Genomic DNA, 20,867 nt, shown 5'->3' on the forward strand with positions numbered 1-20,867 from the left:
ACAAAGAATTATAGTGGTTCGCCTGTGTGTACACCAACTATTCAACAACAGCCACACAACTACTCCACTCCTAATATCCTCACACAATGGATGTTAGCGTTCACTATGAAAATAGGTTTTTCTTAGGTTCACCTAAAACCCTCACAATTGTGTCTTTCAAGTGGGCTTACACAATTCAAAAACCACACCCTCTAAGTTTTCTAGCTCTCCTCAGATAACCAAAAAGAATGAGATTTTTCTGGCTTAACTTCAAAAGAAACCAACACAATAGAAATTACAATAATGTAAAATACCTAGATTTCTCCTTTTGTTGTAGCCCGGAAGAACCAAGATGGAGTAGAAATTTGAATATAGAAATTCAATGTCCACACTCACTTTGAAATGGTTATAGGTTCTAATTGATTTTAAATTAAATCAAGTTGGGGCGAGCTCTATTTGATTTTGATTCCAAGAAGTGGAATATCACAATTCCTCTTTCAAATTAGATTGGAATGTAGAAACAAAATCAAATATAAAAACCTAATAAAAAGAGAATATTAAATATGTACAATCTAGCTTAAGAAGATTACAAACTTCTCTCTCAGAGTGATGCCTTGATTTTACTTGAATTGGATATCAAACTTTGAAAATCGTGCTCTATTTATAGTTGCAGAAATCACGTCTACGACTGGTCCTGTGGACACTACGACTAGTCATAGAACGAACTGATTTTTGAAATTTTGAGCGCGATCAGATAAAACCATTCCACGACTGGTCATAGGCACTTCACGACTGGTCATGAGACCTCCACGAGTGGTTGTGACCTGTCCACGACTGGTCTTGAGGAGCTAGGAATAGTTGTTGGAGTTTGAGTCGTAGCTGCTGGACTGGTCGTGAACGAGTCGTGAACTGTTCTCACGACTGATCGAACAGACTCCAGGACTGATCGTGGCTTAATAAAAAAATTATGAAAATTTGCAACAAACTTATGACTGGTTTTGGAATTTCTTGGACTGGTCAAGCCAGTGCTAGGACTAGTCGAACAGAGTCCATGACTAGTCTAAGAATAGACCAAAATACTTATAAAATAAGTAATTGACTTATGTATCCGAAATGACCTACCCTAAGGTCAATCTAAGGTCTTTCATACCTTAAACATGAAGTATGAACATTGAACCTTCTTTTCTTCAGATGATGGATGATCTTTGACGTTCACAAAGCTTAAGATCTCAACATATGATGAAGCTTGAACTATAGATTTTTAGAAGCTTGAATTCGTAGTTCTTGAGTTGTACTTCACCTTGAGTCTTGAACAAGATCTCGTCTTTCAATGTAGTTTTAAAACACTAAGCTTTGAAGCTTACAGAAGAGAACAATGTACTTGATCTTGCAGTTCTTGAAGTAGATCTTTGTTCTTGACTTGAAGCATTGTCCTTGTACATGTGATGCATTACCTTGAACATATATACCAATGTGCTACACAAGACACAGATTGAGGTTTTGACACTACAAAATTTGACAATCAAAGGAGCATGAAAGCATAATACTTACAAAAATAAAACTAACTTTCAAGTGATTCATACCACACTTAAAGTAGGCAGCAACTCTAAATGGTATCTTAATAGCGGTTGCTCCAGACACATGATTAGTGATCGGACCCACTTTTGCCACTATACCTAATTTGATGGTGGGATGGTTACTTTTGGAGATGGGAGCACCACCAAGATTTGAACATCTTTCATCTTCTTCTTCAATTCATCTGGAATAAAAGCCTGGATTGTAGAAAACATTTGTATGTTTGAAAGAATTTAAGAATTTTGATAGAATTTCTGCTCTTTTATATTAATCCCCTTGTTGCGTGGTCCAGCGCAATGGATAGAATCCATTTCTTCTTATTCTTCTTCTTGTTCTTGTTCTTCTTCTCTGAACTACATTTCAAAGTCTTCTTCTTCTTCTTGGGAGCTCTGATCTCTTATTGCGTACAAATGAGAGGGGGAGTGGAATATTTATATGCCTCCACATGTGTGAACCCTCGATCTTTGTGCTATGGAGCCCACTTCACACAACATCTCAGCCATCTAAGCTTTTATGACTAAATTGATGTTGTACGGATCCGCGCAACCATTATTAGTGTTGCACGGACCCGCACAACCAATATTCCTTACGCGGCTGCGCGCAACTCAATACTTTTCAACATTTCTCCTCCATCCTGATCTTCCTTTATAGTATCTTTGATCATTATTTTTATGTCTCAATACATGACCCCTTGATCCTTTCTTTGTTCCAATTATTCGGAACAAAGAAATAGGATTAACCACAAATTTTCTCTTTATGTTTTCCAGTCGTTGCGTGGACCCACGCAATAGGTCAGTCGGACTTGATTCTCTATAAACACTAGACTTGACATTTATTCTTTACATTTTCATTCTTCCGTCCGAGTCTTGCTTGTCAGACGATCTTCCGCACAACAGACTTTCATTACACACAATCTTCGCACAACATAGATTTGTCTACGGGACACTTTTTTCTCTCTGCGTGCTCCCACGCTACAAAATTTCGTTGCACGCCTCCACGCAACCAACCCTTTGTTCTTAGAATTTTCTTTAACTCTTTGAGAACTTCCTGGCCTTTGAATTTTTCTAAGTCTTGGTACTTTTCTTCTTTTCTCAAATGGCCCGTACTAAAAGAACATTTCGTCTAATAAAACATCCCACTTAAAACCCTTCTCACCCTAAACTGCCGAATCCCCCATCTTCTCAGACTCCTAAACCTTCTCCTTCTCCACAGCCAGAACAACCAATGAAGAAGCAATTTAAGACCACCAATAAACGTCCTGCATATATTAAAGAACCCGTACTCCTAACTTTTGACTTCACCGACCGAATTAACGTGCTATCTTCTCCAATTCATAGAGCGATCACAATAGGAGATATAGATAGACCGCCTCGTCATGGTCGCGACATTGACTGGGAGGAATGGCTAAAATCAACTTCCCATCTTCAAATTGATAGCCAGAGACCACCTACAAGGGAGGATACTCCTCCATTGTCGAAGAAGAAACAACGCTGTAATAAGGCTAAAGAATTTCAAGAGAAGATAAAAGAACCCATCAAGAAGAAACTCCATAATTCCTAGGAGATGATACGGCTCAAGCAGGGTATCATGAAATTCAATAGTCCATTCAGAGAAGGAATGGTCATCATCCCGCTGAATCTTCACGATCACCAATCCATCATCAATAGTGAACCCTCCAACCAGATGGATAGAGAGACTCATGTTCACTGCAAACTAGGTGCTGAAGGAATCGTGAATCTTGGAAGGAACATTTTCTGCTAAAGGGTCAAAGCAACGGATAAGTGATATCCATCCGATGAGATTTCTTATCCCCTCTCACGACCCTCATACTTTATTTTTGACCCATTTCTATGAGGCCGTTCAGTAGTGATTCAGAGATCACGAGTCTATCTGGGGGAATGAAGAATTCAGGACCTGCGGTTTCCTATCTTCTCGTGCTCATTATTCCGAGTGGGTGAAAGCAATTTTGATGAAGCATGCCACAACACTAATAAAAATTGGTCTCTACGATGCTTTAGAAATCACATTAGAATACACTACCAAAACTTATCTCATCTCAGCACCAAAAATCTAGTAAGAGGACTCCCTAAGATCAGGAAGAAAGAGAAGATTGTGTGCAGTGATTGTCTCAAAAGAAAACAAATAAAAGTTGCACATAAAAAGACAACAATTGTAGCAACCTCCAAACCTCTTGACTTATTACACATGGATCGTCCCACCAGAGTTAAGAGCCATGGAGGCATGAGATATATTTTTTTGTAGTTGACAATTACTCTAGATCCACCTGGGTCGCTTTTCTTCATGAAAAATTTGATGCTTCTAAATAATTTAGGAAACTTACAAAGCGGCTCCAAACTGAAAAGGAATATGTTATTGAAAAAATATGGAGTGATCATGGAGGGGAGTTTGAGAATGACCGATTCCAGAATTATTGTGATGAAAATGGAATGCGGCATGAATTCTCAGCTCTAATAACTATACAGCAGAATGGAGTAGTGGAAAGGAAAAATAGGGTGTTGCAAGAGATGGGCTCAGTAATGCTTATGTAACATGCTGGATTTTCGAGGCCCGAGTCTATGCTCGTCTCGGAGATCCTAGGCATTAATATCCGTACACATTGTTCAGATCATGTAATTAATGGTCAAACTCACATACCTCCTTATTTAAGATAGGTATTTGAGAGTGAAATTAAGTGTGTCTATTATTCTATTCAAAGTAAAAAAGAGTTCAATCAAGCCATTAAATGCCCTCTCAATGGGAACTTATTACATTATCGAGTTCGCAGCGAAAATATAAAGCCAAATCATAAAACTATCTTCTTATTCATTCAGTAAAATCTTCCATAGGGAGATGGTCTTCTAGGTCTTCAATCTGTGCATCACTTGCATCATCTATATGGCTGGAGAGGGTCAACGACCTACTCATAGTAATGGTTATCCTTTAAGATTAGCAATAATTCAAGATATTCATAAAATTAATGTAAAGGTTCTGATACATCTCTACTCCACCATTACGAGAGGTATCAGTATGCGCAACCAATATATATATATATATGAATCCATGCCTAGCAAAGTGTGTACGGCTCATCATACGTAGTGATCATCACAATATGGAATATAATTCATATAAAACTCGACTCGCCCCGCATCCTATAACTACAGAGATTCGCCGACATGTTTAACGCTACCGTAGATTTACATGAACACCTCGAGGTGGCACGACACATGAGTCGTATGAATTACGTGACACAATTTGTTAATGGAGCAGTGATTTGTGACATCTAATCCGGAAAGTGATGTAACATGCATTGCAAATTACTTAATCGATTTATGCACCAATACCAAAACCCATTGAATTACGCGTCGACCAAGAGAGTCTCTACCTAGAGTGTATTACGTCCATGATAAAATATTTGAATTACTAGTTGTGAAACCTCCAACACATTACTTGCACCAAAAAGAAAATAAATTGAATCATAGGAGTTTTGAAATTCCAAGAAACATGCCCAAGCCATAAGCGCAGTAGCATAAGGCTAACCTAATAAAGGGAAAAAGTAGCATTAAGTTGTCTTAATAAAAGAGAAGAGTACCAGATAGGCTAACTCAACAAGAATAAGAGGAGAGGAGACACCAGCCATGTGTGGGCCGTCAAATCAGTAAATCAAGGTGGGGATGCCGTCCCTACAACAAATCAAGGATTTAGATGACCCATAATAGCATGAATTCAAATAAAACATCATGATGGGGTCCATGGAGAATGACCCCATCATGGCTCATGCATGTAACAAGGGTAGGTCATTGACCACATTCAAGGGGTCAAGTAGGATCTCCACTATTGATTGGTAGGTCCTACATGTCCCTAAGTAAAAAAATCAAAGAAAAATAGAATATTTACCCTAAACATGGCACCCACCTCAAATCTTCAACTCCTTCCACCTTATGGTCTTAGTGCTCTAAAAGGAAGGTTTTAATGGTTGAGATGGGGTTTAGAGGGTTGGATTGAGAGGGATTAATGGTGGAATGTGGCTGGATTTTTGGGAGAACATGGCTTCTCTCTTGCTAGGGGAGATGAGAAATGAGGGAGAAAGGGAGGGAGAGAGAGATGTAGTGGAGGAATGATTGCCATGTAAGACAATCATCACACATGTAAGATGCATGGGTAGCTAGGAATGATTACATGTAAGAAGCATGGGAATGGGTGATTTCACCCCTAAGCTAGTAGCCCAAGGTGACATCACCCTCATAATGGTCCTAAAAAATTGTGCTTCCTGGAATGTCTTGGCCCCGCAATGTGTGGCCTATAGCTGGAATAGAGCGTGGGTCACATCTCACAATTTAAGCGTCGGATTGGCGCATGAGACGCATGTCGGAACTACGGCAATGGCATGGTCGCAATGGTATAGGTCTCAGGTTGAGTTGACTCGGGTTTATAGGATGTAACTCAGGGTCGCTCACAAATGCTATCTACAGGTCGTGGGTTGCTGAAATTCAACAAGGAGGACCGCGGGATCCTACGGAATAGCGAGATGATAGGACACAAGCCCGACAGCTCTCCCCTCCTAATAAAAATTTCATCCTCGAAATTTACTATCACACAAAACAAAGCAAGGAGAAAGAGAAAACATGGCATCATGAAGATATATATATATATATATCAAGCAATACAATACAAAGCACAATCAATCTATGAAAAGATGGGATAACGCTCTCTAATCTTAGCCTCACGCTCCCAAGAGGCCTCATCAGCACTATGATGACCCCACTGCACCTTCACCAAGGGAATGACCTTGATCCGGAGGACTTGCTCCTTCCAATCAAGGATGCGAACTAGTTGCTCAATATAGGAAGCATACTCACGGACCTCAAGTGGTTGCCAATCAATCATGGGAATGGTGTCTAACCCACACTTCCGCAACATAGAAACATGAAAAATGTTGTAGATGACAGATAACTCAGGAGGTAAGGTGAGCCTATAGACCACAGCGCCAATGCACGTAGTGGTCTCGAAAGATCTAATAAATCTTGGTGCAAGCTTGCACTTCACTCTAAATCGAACCATACCCATCATGGGTGAGACTTTGAGATACACTCGATCCCCAACCGCAAACTCCAAGGGAGGACGTCGACGATCAGCAAAACTCTTCTGCCAGCTCTGAGTTGTATGCATCATTTGCCTAATAATATCAATAACCTTTGACATCTATTGTACAAGATCGGAGCCTAGGAGATGGTGCTCTCCAACCTTGGCCCAACAAGTGGGAGATCGACAAGGTCTGCCATACAAGGCCTCAAAAGGAGCCATACCAATAGTCGCCTGATAGCTGTTATTATATGCGAACTCAGCCACGCGTAAATGCTCATCCCAGCTACCCGAGAAGTCAATCATACAAGATTGAAGCATATCCTCAATGATCTGGTTGACCCTCTCGGTCTGCCCATCGGTCTATGAATGATACTCGGTGCTGAACTGCAAGACAGACCCCATCACCTTCTGGAAGCTCCTTCAAAACTGGGATATGAACCTTGGGTCTCAGTCGGAAACGATCGAAACTGGAACACCGTGCAGTCTTACAATCTCATCAATAAACAATCTGGCAAGTCAGTCCAAAGGCCAGGTTGCACGAATCGTAAAAAAATGTGACGACTTTGTCCGACGATCTACGATAACCTAATGGCATCATGACCACGCTGAGTCCTCGGCAAGCCCACGATAAAATTAGTAGACACGTGCTCCCACTTCCACGTCGGGACGCTCAATGGCTACAATGAACCTGGGGTCTCTGATGATCAGCCTTGACATGCTAGCATGTGTCACACTCGGCCACAAAACTAGCAATCTGTCACTTCATCCCCGCCCAAAAATACTGTTGCATCATATCATGGTACATCTTCGTCGAGCCAGGGTGGATAAAAAACCTCAATTGATGTGCCTCGATCATAAGATCTCTGCGCAACTCTGGAATACCGGGACACATAGTCGGACTCTGAAGCGAAGGCCACCATCAGAACAAATCTACCAATCTGACTGGCTCTTAGATGCTGTCTCTACTCGATAACTCTGAAGTGACTCATCTGACTACTGAGCCTTGATCACCCTTATGATAAGAGAGGGTTGAATCGACAGGCTCGATAACTAAACGATAGAAGACTGCAAGTCAAACTCGAAGTCATACGCTGCCACATCCTCAAACATATTCCACTCCTGAATCATCATGTGCGCACCAGGCCTCGTGGCTGACGGCTAAGGGCATCCACCACCACGTTCGCATTGCCCAGGTGGTACTGGAGATTGAAATTATAATCTTTCAAGAGCTCCATCCAACGTCTATACTGCATGTTCAACTCAGACTGTGAAAAGAGATACTTCAAGCTCTTGTGGTAAGAGAATAGCTCAAACCTGACCCCAGTACCATCGGACTGTGAAAAGAGATACTTTAAGCTCTTCTTTTGGATCATATTGATATCTAGCATAGATTCCTACACTGAAAGCAATATTTGGTCTGATGCGATATAAGTAAGAGTCTATACTTTTACCTGTTTTATCCTTTGAAAGTTTACGAGTCGTATTCATAGGAGTATCAAATTTCTTATCATTTTTGAATCCAAACTTCTTAACCAAATTTAAGGTATATTTGGTTTGAGAAATGAAGATACCATCTTCTTGTTATTTAACTTGTAAGCCTATAAAGTAATTCAATTCTCCAACCATACTCATCTCGAACTTGGATTTCATAAGCTCTGCAAACTCAACAGACAAGTTAGTGCTTGTAGAACCATAGATAATATCATCAACATAGATCTGTACAATTAGTATGAGTTCATTGTATTTTTTAACAAATAAAGTTTTATCAACACTTCCAATGATAAAATTGCGACTGAGTAAAAACTTAGTCAGCTTCTTATACCATGCCCTGGGAGCTTGTTTTAGACCGTATAGTGTCTTTTTAAGGCAATATACATGATTTGAGTGTATAGGGTCCTCAAAACCCTTAGGTTGTTCAACATAGACCTCTTCATGTAGATCACCGTTTAAGAATGCACTTTTAACATCCATTTGATATATCTTAAATTTTTTGAAGCAAGCAATGGATATAAACAATCTGATGGATTTAAGGTGAGATACTGGTGCAAAGGTTTCATCATAATCGATTCCTTCTATTTGAGTGTACCCTTATACAACTAGTCTAGCCTTGTTTCTAATTATATTTCCTATTTCATCATATTTATTTTTAAAAATCCATTTAGTTCCAATTATATGTTTATCAGTTGGTCTTGGAACTAAATACCAGACATCATTTCTTACAAATTGATTTAACTCTTCTTACATGGCTACAATCCAATTTTCATTGGCTGATTCAATTTAAGACGTAAAGCAAACATAATTGAAAATATTCTCTAATTTTTTTCTTGTTCACACACCAGTGGGAGGATTACATAATATCAGATCAGTAGGATGGTCTTTGACTGATCTTAGTTCAGTATTAACTGGACTAGATGAGGAGTTAGGTTTCTCAATTAAATTGACTTCATCATCTTCTGTACTAAGTGTGGGTGTGATCAGGTGATCATCAATTATAACATTAATGGATTCCTAGATCACTCCTGTTATTTTATTAAGAACACGATATGCTCGACTATTCAGAGCATAACCCAAGAATATTCCTTCATCACTCTTAGCTTCAAACTTCCCTAAATTTTTATGGTCACAGAATATGAAGCACTTACTTTCAAAAATACTAAAGTACTTAACAGTTGGTTTCTTACTGAACCATAATTCATAGGCCATTTAACTTTTGATTTTCTTACATATACACGGTTTATAATATAACATGCATTATTTATAGCTTCAGCCCACAAGGTTTTAGGTAAATTCATGCTATTTAGCATAACATTGGTCATCTCTTGTAGCACCCTATTCATCCTTTCAACAACCTCATTTTGTTGAGGTGTTTTAGGAGCAGAAAACTCATGCGATATGCCATGATCAGTATAGTATTTCTCAAAATTGCTATTTTCGAATTCAGTACCATGATCGCTTCTGATCTTAATAACATTCATTTCTTTTTCAGTCTAAATTTGTTTTAATATTCTTTTGACTTCATCAAGAGTATCAGATTTTTCTCTCATAAATGCTACCGAACTAAATCTGGTAAAGTCATTAACAATAACCAGAAAGTACTTCTTTCTACCTCTACTCTCTGTTCTGGTCGGTCCAACTAGATCCATATGGAGAAGTTCAAGAGGTTTGGTTGTGGCAAAGGAGTTCACTTTCATGTAACTATTCTTAGTTTGTTTGCTGATTTGGCATGCGCCACATATTTTATCAACCCTTTTTAGTTAGGGTAGACCTCGAATAAGATCAATTTTGCTCAGTCTATAGAGGTTTTGGTATTTAATATGTTCAAGGCATTTATGCCATAATTCCTTTTCATCTGTTTGGACCATGTAACATGAAAATTCAGAAGAGCAAGACTCATTGATAATATAACAATTTTTAGAAGTCCTACGACCATTTAATATCACACAACCTTTCTCATTTAAAATCTCGCATCCTTGATTAGTAAATTTTACGCTATGTTTGTTATCGTAGATTTGAGATATACCTAGAGATTGTGTTTAAGACCTTCAACATATAAGATGTTTTCAAAAAGAAGAAGGTTAGAGAGTTGAACAATACCTTGGTTGATAATCTTGAAGTTGCTTCCATCACAAAAAGTAGCTGAACCATCATTCATTTCTTTATAGTTGGTGAATATATCCTTGTCACTTGTCGTATGTCTCAAACATCCACTGTCTAGGTACCACTTTGAATGACTAGAAGCTTTGAAGGCAGTGTGGGCAACAAGACAAGTAACTTTAGGAACCCATTTCATTGTAGTTCTGGGTTTAAGAGTACCATTGGTTTTTCTTGGCTTGTGAGAGTTGGAATTTCTCTATCTATTAACTTTGATAACATTAGAGTTAGATTTGAGAAGCACTTTGAGTAAGTCCACTATTTTTTCCAGGCAAAGGGTTATATCTTTGATTTCTAAAGCTGATGTTATTAGAATTAACTTTAGAAAAAGGTTTTGAATTTTTTTAAATTGTTTTGGTTATTATTTCTCAAATTCTTACCTTTTGATTATGAGGATTATCCTTTTACCAATATAGGAGATGCATTCTTATTTTTAGGGGAGGATTGATCGCCATACTTTCTTGATGTGGTTAATAACTTTTCCAACTTAGGATCTCCATGGGCGTATTTCCAAGTATGCTTAGAACTCAATAAAGAAGAAACTTTGAGTTTTAAATTCTCATTTTCTATTTTGAGTTTTTCAAATTTAGAAGTTTTGAAACTTAAATCAAGTTTTGCTTTTTCATAACAATTAGAAAGAAGAGATTTTTCCAAAACAATATTTTCAAGTTCTTCTTTTAATTTAAGAAATTTTTATTTTTGAATTTTTAACTTGACAGATATTTTGTAACTTTCCCTATATAAGGCATTATAGGCATCCCGAAGATCATCTTCATTTTCATTCTCAGGGTCACTCCTGAGATTCTCATAATCAGATAAGTTACAACTATCTGAGGAGGTGACTCTAGCTATACTCATTAGGGCTTTCACTTCATTTGAAGTTTCTGCTTCTTATTCATCTGACTTAGAAGAACTTTTAGAGCTGGATGATTCATCCCAAGTAGCTAATATGCCCTTTCTTTTTGACTTATCCCTTTTGGGACATTTATTTGCCAAATGCCTGTATTCATGGTAGTTGAAACATTGACTGTCTTTTACAGATTTCTAAGTTTTAGATTTTCCCTTTCTCTTATTAGAAGGTTTTTGAAAATCATCTCTTTTCTTACTTTTGAAAATCCTGTAAAACTTTTTACCAAGTAAGGACATCTCATCCTCTGTATCTTCAATATCAAAATTGACATTGTTATCTTTTGAAATAAATTTGGATGACTTAAGAGAAATGGGCTTACCTTTGGAAGCTTTAAAATTTAACTCGTATGTTTAAAGAGAACCAACTAACTCCTCAACCTTCATTTGATTAGTGTCTCTTAGTTCCTGAATGGCAGTTATTTTGGAATTGAACCACTCAGGAAGAGATCGCAGTATTTTAGCACAGACTTTGCTTTCTGGGATTCCATCTCCTAGACTCCACATAGAATTAACTCTGTCATTTAATTTCATATAGAAGTCCATGAAAGTTTCATTTTCTTCCATACGAATTTTCTCAAACCTTGTAGTGAGGATTTGAAGTTTAGATTTCTTGACAATAGTAGTTCCTTCATGTGTCATTTCAAGAATATCCCAGGCTTGTTTAGTTGTATCATATGAAATGATTCTTTTGAATTCATTAGGTGACAGAGCACATGTAATTGCATTTAAAGCCTTAACATTTGCACTGCTTTCATTTTTCTGAGGCATAGTACATAAATAAAAAGGAGTTTCTTTAATGGACTTGGTTCCCTCACTGCCTAGAACCTCAGACACAGGTGGTTTCCATTTGGTTATCATGACTTGCCACCCGCTTTCATTTAAGGATTTTAAGAAAATCCTCATTCTAGCTTTCCAATAAGCATAATTTGAATCATCAAAGGGTGGTGGCCTGATAATAGATAAGCTATCAAAATTTGACATAATGAAAGCTCTAGATCTTTAAACTTAAGGAACTTAATCTTAGAAAATGAGCAACTTAGCTCTGACACCACTTGTAAGGGGCAAGCTCTCAGTCCTAGAGGGAAAGGGGGGGGGGGGTGGGGGGTGGGGGTGAATGATTAAATAAATCAGAACTAGATAACCTTACACCAAAAACAAATGTTTTAGGTAGGACAACCTGATTTCTTGAACGTAGTAAGGATCAAGATTACAAACTAAAATAAGAGGAATAGGAAAGAAAGTTATCTATTACAAGCATTCACCACATGTACATAAAAAGATTACAACCATTCAACTCATATACATCACATACATCATTCACCACAAAACACCAAGAGTTATAGTGGTTCAGTGTGTACACCAACTGTTCTCAAACAACCACACCAACTCAACACCCAATAATCACAACCCACATGATATTGGGGTTCACTTATAACAAGGTTTTCTTAGGTTCAACTTAAAACCTGCACAGTTGTGTTTTCAAATGGGCTATCATAATCAAAACCCCATATTGAGATTTTTTGTCTATCTCAGTCAAAACCAATATAGAGATTTTCTGGATATCTCAAGAAACCAAAAATGAATAAAGAATAATACTTATCTTCTTCTAAAAATGCTCTTTAATATAGCCCATGTAATCGCTTCTCTTGATGTAAAAATGCTCAATGTCCAATAATACATTCAAGGGTTCCAGGTTCTAAATTATTTTTAAATTAATTCAAACCTTGGGCTACTTGTTTGAATTCCTTAGATCTTACAAAGAAGAGTATAAACTCCCTTTATAACATAAAATTCATAAAAGAGACCAAGAAATTATAAAACAAAAACTATTAAGAAGATTTCAAATTACCGTGCTATAGCATGAAGAAGATGGGGACTTTTCTCTCTCAAAGTGAAGGAAATTTGTGGCCTTTTTGAATGAATTAGAATGAGAAAAGGCCTCTATTTATAGGCTAAAAATTGGTTGCTTTGACTGGTCTAAGGTCTCCTTCGACTCGTCTAAGAATCAACCAAATTTCAAATTCACTACCGGAAAAAGGGGCAAAGGTTACGGATAAAATCCGTAGCCTTAGACCTAAGGCTACGGTTCTAGTCCGTAGCATGACCGTAGTCGTAGGTGCCATAACAATAGGTCTGGAACCTATAGCTACGGATATAATCCATAACAATTATATCTGTAGAGATAAGTATAAACAGCTACGGATATTATTTGTAGCTAAGAGTCCGTAGCAATATGCCAACTTTAATAATGGTTACAGCTGTCGGATTAACGGCTACGGTCAATATCCGTAGCTATTTCGTACATTAAAAAAATATATATAATCATTTGTTCATTCAATTACCACCTGCATAATCATTCATTCATTCCATTACAATCAATTACAATCCTTCATTCAATCAATTACAATTATAATTACAATAATGTTGAAAATACAAATCTTTGGCTTCATTAGAGAAATTTGCTCGACTTCACCTTGAAATATCAATGATAAAGAATTGAAAGAGAAGATATATTTTGACGGTATGATATTTTTTTCACAAGTAAACGAGCACTCCAAACAGCTCCATCTCCCTCACCACACCTTGCATGAACATCCTTTATCTTCTCCACCGATTTGCAGATGCCACTGCAACTCCAATCAAAGGATGCAATACACACATTCCCTGCTTGTGCCTTCCACTCACAATCTGTAGAATGACAAGAAACAAATGATTCCACAGTAAGCATGGCAGTTTTCTTATTTCAAAAGACAGGAACCAAAGGAATTTCCTCTTACCAGGCGGAGTTCCGCAACACATGTTCCGATCATCAATTTGTTCGACTTCCAATCCAATAAACCAAGCACCAAGCGACACATCTTCATTTGCATACTTGTGTAAAATTGGCCTGTAACCACAACCCCCAGCACGAAATATCAGCACATGTTGTCAGAAATGGACCATATATAAATCATATAACAGAAACTAGCACATTACATCTTACCGATTGATTGATATGTATGTAGCCAAATCTTTCGAGATAGCATAAATCTGCCCAGTTGCATGCCGGAAGTATTTGTTACCTTCCTCTCCAAATTTCCAGTATTCAGGTTCATGGTATTTGACATTCCTACAAATAAAATATACATTAGAATTGCAAATACTAGAAAATGTTGGTGCAAGAAAACCATTTACATGAGAAGATGATTACTTTTGTGCAAGAACTGGTCCAGACTTCATACACCCTATGTACACTCTGGGCTTTGACCTGTGTCTGGCAAGAGTTGCAGCTAGCATACCTGCATTGCAGACCCAAAATAGTTCAATGAAATTTACTTTGCGTTGGCTGAAAAATGGAAAACTGAAAACCCGCCCCATTTGGACTTCATTTTCTTCACAGACTCATATTTCTGCTAAGTTCAAAATGAAGTGTACTTTCAAATACCAAAGCGACATAAGCGACATACCTAAATTGACATGAACATCATCATCCACCTTAACGTAGAACTCCGCATCCCATTTGGCAACTGCAGTAGAGAAAAAGATCTTTATTTTTGCAAATAATTCATGATACCCTTCAACATGCTCCTACAAGAAAGACAACAAAGGGATTAAATACACTTCAAACCTCATAATATCATAAATCTCAGATTTCAACTCAATTTGAAGGAAAAATGTCTGACCAGCCTAAGAAAGTCATTGTGCTGAGCCTCTTTTGAATTGATTGCCCGATCTAAAATGCTGCTGGATGTAGCACTGCATGAAACAATGAGAATCTCGTTCAGTTCCCACTTCTAAAAACCATCCTTTACTGCCATCTTAGAGGGCTCGGGAGAGAGCATATGAGAGATGTATTTAACCACTCTTCAGAAAATCAAACCATGACTAAAAAGGGCATTGTAACATCCACATAAATAATTAGGGGTGTAGGCATGTCCAAGCCCAGCCTGTAAGCTAGATACTCCCCAGGCCTAGCCCCACCAGCTAGCCAAGGGGTCAGGTCCATGACTGGTTCAGGCAGCTAAACAAGTACCCTGTCAGATACATGAGCTAAGTCAGGCTACATCAGCCATTTTTCCAGGCATTTATGACTACAACTGCTCAAGCCCAAACTACACCGATTTAGTTGCCAGGCCTGAAAACTAATGCTCATGCCTGACCCATTTAGGCTTAGCCCAAAGTGAGCTGGGCCGGGCCACCCCAGCACACTGTCACCCTTACACATAATGATGAGAAATAGTTACTGGGATGAGATATTTGCATGGACCATTCCATGACAAGAAATTGGAAGCTCCAACAAGAAGAAAGATATAGAATCAGGAACACCATGACAAGCCAAAATACAGAGTTCAGTTTTTTTTTTTATAACGGAAAATACAAGGTTCGGTTAGCTTCAAAGATCATATCTTCTTTTATATTGCAACCATCAGGCTACATCTCTTGGCATCATATCTCTTGAATTTATGTTTATTTAGCTGTAGTTTTCATCTCAAATCCGGAATGATGGATCTTATCCAAATACAAGATCAAAGGTTCAACATCTTAATTTTGGGAATTATCAAAATAGAAGTATTTTCTGTGTCTATTTATATCAAATATATAGGTTAACTTATCAACGATGTGTTTGACATATTTTGTAGCAAAAGTTAACCTCTTCTCTCATATGAAAACATCTTATTCCATTATAGAGTTACCAACTTGATGAGAATCAATTTTTGAAAATTTTACTAAGTTTCCCTTTAGAAGTGTTCAAAACATGTTACAATTTACGAGTTCCAGTTCCACATTGAAAATGGATGAGGAAGGTAACACCCATTTAAAGGATTTCATTTCCATGAAATCATGTTCAAGAACACCAAATGAGAACAGTTACAAGGGGTGCTTCACGTCGCTCGTGCATGTGTGCCAAAGACTTGGCCCTTGGGCACAAAGCACTTGATGTAGCTTTCACTTTGCACACATGCATCATCTCAAGGTGCCCTAAACTTTTCCCTAACTGGCGTGCTACACCCAAGTGGCAGTTAGATGGTCTGTAGGGTGGTGTTGGTTATGTGGTCCTGAGGATGTGTCAAGATGACTGGATTGTTGGAACGGTTGCCTGGGTGAGAAGGGGGTGCCTTGAACAATCACATGACTACTAAGAACAGGCACAATACCTATTGCAAAAGACAATAAAACCTCTACATAAGGAAGGTCCATTGAACAATGATATAACTATTCAAAATAGGCACAGGATCCATTGCACACACCAAAACCTCTGTATAAGGAGGGTCCTATGAGGGGTTTTGTACATTCCAGCATTTAACTTTTCTCTACAACTTCTCTTTCACAAAACTCTATCTAGAAGCCTTCATTGTTCTTTATTTATTTCATTGTCTTTAATTTGTTATCTTGCCACTACAGAGGTAGGAAATGGACTTACAAATACAGCTTCTGTTTACATTCATTGTTAAGAGGTATTTGGGGTCTCAATCAACCAACACTATTGAGTGGGAGATCAAAGATGGGTACCCTAAGCTTCATTGTATCCTAGGTATGGATTGCAGTAACCTAGTTGCACACTCGGATTTTGTCCATAGTGGGGGTCGATATTGCGTTAAGGAAAGTGACTTCATAACGCACCTTGAAAGCCACTTTCCTTGTCAAATTTCCATTCCCATGCCTTATTTCACTTCAATATTGTAGAGATTTTGCAATAAGGATTAGCTATGGTGCATACAACATGAGTCTTGCAACCATGCTAGCAACTGGCTTGGTCAGCTTTACTAAAGAAATTGCCATAGGCCCAACCATGGTACATTTTTTATCCTCAAAATTTTAAAACTAAAAAAGAAAAAGAAAACAAATGGATCATTCAGAAAAAAAAATCAAATAAAATTGAATCGTCAAAAACATTAAATAGATGCATTGCAATAGAGCTCTTGGCAAAGGTAAGAGAATAATGGCACACTTGGTTGAGGGTTCGAGTACCCATAGGTGGTGAAATCCCACCATGGCGTGAGTGTGTGGTGGTATGTGTGCGTGTGTTAAAAAAAAAACCCATCCATATGCTACTACACAGTCTATCAATGCAAGGAATGTTGAAACCTAAAGCATGCCTTTCCTTAATCAAGTAGGATAGATGCCCAATTGATTTCAATCAACCAAACACATAACTGTTGTCCTAGATCCAATCATAATCATCCATTTTAGAGGTAGATTATACCCTATGTAGCCATTGGAGGAGCAGTTGCCCACTCTAACCTCTCCATTCATTTCTAATTTCAAACACAAACAACATGGCTAAAATAAAAATGTTTTTTTCAGATTAATTTACAAATAAGATTCTTCCATTTATTTAAAATTTATGAAATATTTTGTTTGGAAAAGAGGCAACATGTCTAGATTTGTCCATGAGGAGCTGCACTAGATCAAGTAACAAGAGAATGAAGTTCTTGAATACATGTCACATTGGGTTCCTACAGCTAGTAGTATCATTTAGAACTTTATAGGAATCATCCTTAGGAGAGACTCTTTGAATGATTGTACCAGGGAATTCTACCATACTCCATGCAGTTACTACTGTCGATCCTAGAGAGCCTATCCAAAGGTTCATGCTAGATTTTACAAAGTGGGTGATGCATTTTTGTATTTCTATGTCAAACTCTTTGGTAACCATGATTCCTAGTAGTGATTCTCAGCATATTGCACATAAGAAATCCTTCCTATGCCAAGGAAGGTGTTATCCAAAACTAAGCTTTGTATGGCTGATTCGTTCCCTCTCTCTGGATGTACGTTTTGATTTCGCAAATAAATAAAACAGAGAGTGGAGTCCCATGAGAAGAGCAAAGTAACATTAAGGACTATAAAAAAATCAAAAAATATAAAGGCTTGAGATTGCGGTCTTGGCATTAATTAAGATGTACCTGTGGCCAATCATGAACCGAACGACAATTCCCTTCTCTCGCTCGAGTTGTTGGAGCTTTTCTCCTAACTGAACCCAAGAAAAGGCAGCTCCAAATATTTGTGAAGATCAATGTAAGGCTTTTAACAAATTAATAAGTTATAGACTTCAATATGCCTGAGAATTCCAAATAATCAGTCAATATGACAATAAGATTTCTTACTAATCTAGATAAGCAGATTGTTACCTTAACTGGAGTAGCCCAAATTGCATAAAGTGCAAGACATTTCTCTTGAATTGTGAGTATGCTAATAACATGTTCTTACTAAACTAGCTAAGTAGATTGTTATATTACCCAGAATAGCCAAAAGTTGCATAAAGTGCAAGACATTTCCCTTCAACTATGAGCATGCTATCCTGTTACCGATAAAAGAGAACTAGATTTGACATTGCAACCTATATAGTCACAAGAATCAGTAATGATAATTAGTGTCCCTTGTGAACGGATGATAAATGAAATTGGAATAAAAGAAAAGGTGTAATCTGTGGGGATTGCTCCATGAGATTTTAGGTCGATTGGATAATTTCATAACATCGGCACAACATCAAGGAGTGCCTCCTCGTGTGGGAGAAGGTGATGCAAATCTTTAGCGACTTGAATTTTATGAAGAATTTGAGAATTTCAAAGAACAAATCCAGGATTCATTAAAAGAAGTGTTTGAACATCTAATGAATAATGTATTGGGCGAAAATGCCATAATCCAAGAAGATACACTTGGTATGGCCCACCTGAGTTTTATAATACCGTGATTTTTTGGTTAATTCTTTCATCCTGATAAGGCACATTGAATGAATGGAGATGGCATATAAAACACCGCTGTGGGTCCTACACAAAACTAATGATGGGCATTTCATCCCAACTGTTTCCTGTAGCGTGGGCTATCTAAGTTTTGGATAATCATGATTTTTGGGTTCAATGGTTAAAATGACTCAAGTGTAATTGAAGGGTGGGGTTGGATCTCTTGAAAGTTCCACCACTAGCTCTTGGTTTGCAAAAGTAACCACGGTAGGTACCTAGCACGGCTCTGTAACTCCCGAAAGCAGCACTCTAGATCAAGAGGTATTAATGAATGCAATAAGATCAGGGACAACCTCCCACCAACATGGTGGTTCTTTCTTCCCTTGTTTCTTAGTTGGAAGATTTTCTTATATTTGGGAACCACATGTTTAGATTTGCAAATTTTTGCATTGAACGTTGTGTTCTTGACATACTGTTACAAACTTCTTCATGGATGGATCAATTTGTAAAAGTCCTGCCTGACAAAAGAAAAAAAAACATAGACTTACTAGAAAAGAAACACTTATAAAACAAATAAGAAACCTAACTAAATCCAAACAATTTATCTGAATAAATCTAAATTACCATAGAAACCCCATACAAACTATAACTAAAACCTGGAAAATAGCTGAAACATGCACCAATTATAGCAGAAACTTCTACCACTTGTCATTCAAACTCGTACCAAATGCAAGTTGAAACCAGTTGCAAAGAAAATCCATTTTTCATCTGATCATGTTTTCAACAATCAGTCGAAAAATGAAGAGCTGAGATGGGCAGTTGATACTTAACTGCTGCATAGGCATGCAGTAGTGAATTGAACAACCAAATTGCAGTTACCTTCCTTAGTAGTCATGTTGAATGACCAGGCTCCATGTCATAAAAACATTACTTCCATGTTGGAATTCAAACAAATACGACTACAATATGACGTCTTCAATAAAATTGCTAAGGAAGGTAATCACAATTTGGTCATTTTTGCTCTACTAAACAAATTATAACAGAGTCCAATTCAATGGTGAGTCCAAACACAGCTTAAAGAATGGAATGGATACTGGGGGACTACTTGCAGCCAACGCTCATCGAATTGTCAGTTTTAAATGATCATACAGACATATCAATCATAAAGTAACTTACTTCATTACATATTCTACTGAGAAGGTTGGGAAACTAACCTTAAGGCATCCAAGTCTCTCTGACTGAATCCCGCCTTTTCTTGTTGCTAAAGGCGGTATTAATTCCAATCACAATGAATGCCTTCTTCCTCGTGGCCTCACGACAGTCCGAGGCTACAGGAGAATTACCAAGGCCCACCATCTCTTGAGAACTCCGAGCAGCAGCCAGCTCCATCTGAAGTGTGGAAATTGTCTTGTCCAAAGATCTAAAATTAAACACCGAAATAAATTAATTTTCAAGAAATTGTAAGAATAAATTAATAAAATCCGAAGAAATGGATGGAAAATCCGCTACTGACTGAATTGCTTCATGGGTCTTGAAAACCTCCCCCATAATATCTTTATTTTTCTCAAGAGTCTGACTTCCTCAAAAGTTGGAAATGAAGGAAGTGCTATCAGATGATTGAACCCATACATATATTATCTACCAAATACAATGTATTAAGGAGTTTGCAATCATTGTATTTTTACAACAAATTAATAATGTTGATAACATCTTGCTCTACCCAATGTGGTTTCTGTGAAACCACTATAATGAGATATTTCATAAAAAGTCTCAAAAGAAAGATACTTTTAGTTTTAAGATGTTTTTGTAAACATGGTATAAATGGCTCTTAATAGAGAAAATATATATTGGCTGTGTCGACAAGGGAAAACTAGTTTTCAAATCATGTTAACACAAATCAACAATGACGGAGGGTAAAATGAAACATTCCAACCTCAATTTGTTAGTGTTACAATGTAAAACTTGGTTATAGAATACAACAAGCTTTGGAGTTCTCCCTATGTTTCCCCA

At 37.6% G+C, this 20,867-nt stretch overlaps 1 pseudogene; it reads right to left on the reverse strand.

Annotated features, from left to right (window-relative positions):
• Window positions 1–13,586: 13,586 nt before the first annotated feature.
• LOC131217495 (beta-1,3-galactosyltransferase 7-like) lies at window positions 13,587–20,405 on the reverse strand (annotated as a pseudogene).
• Window positions 20,406–20,867: the final 462 nt, after the last annotated feature.

This window comes from Magnolia sinica, chromosome 10 (assembly GCF_029962835.1).
Source record: "Magnolia sinica isolate HGM2019 chromosome 10, MsV1, whole genome shotgun sequence".
Classification (NCBI taxonomy): Eukaryota; Viridiplantae; Streptophyta; class Magnoliopsida; order Magnoliales; family Magnoliaceae; genus Magnolia; species Magnolia sinica.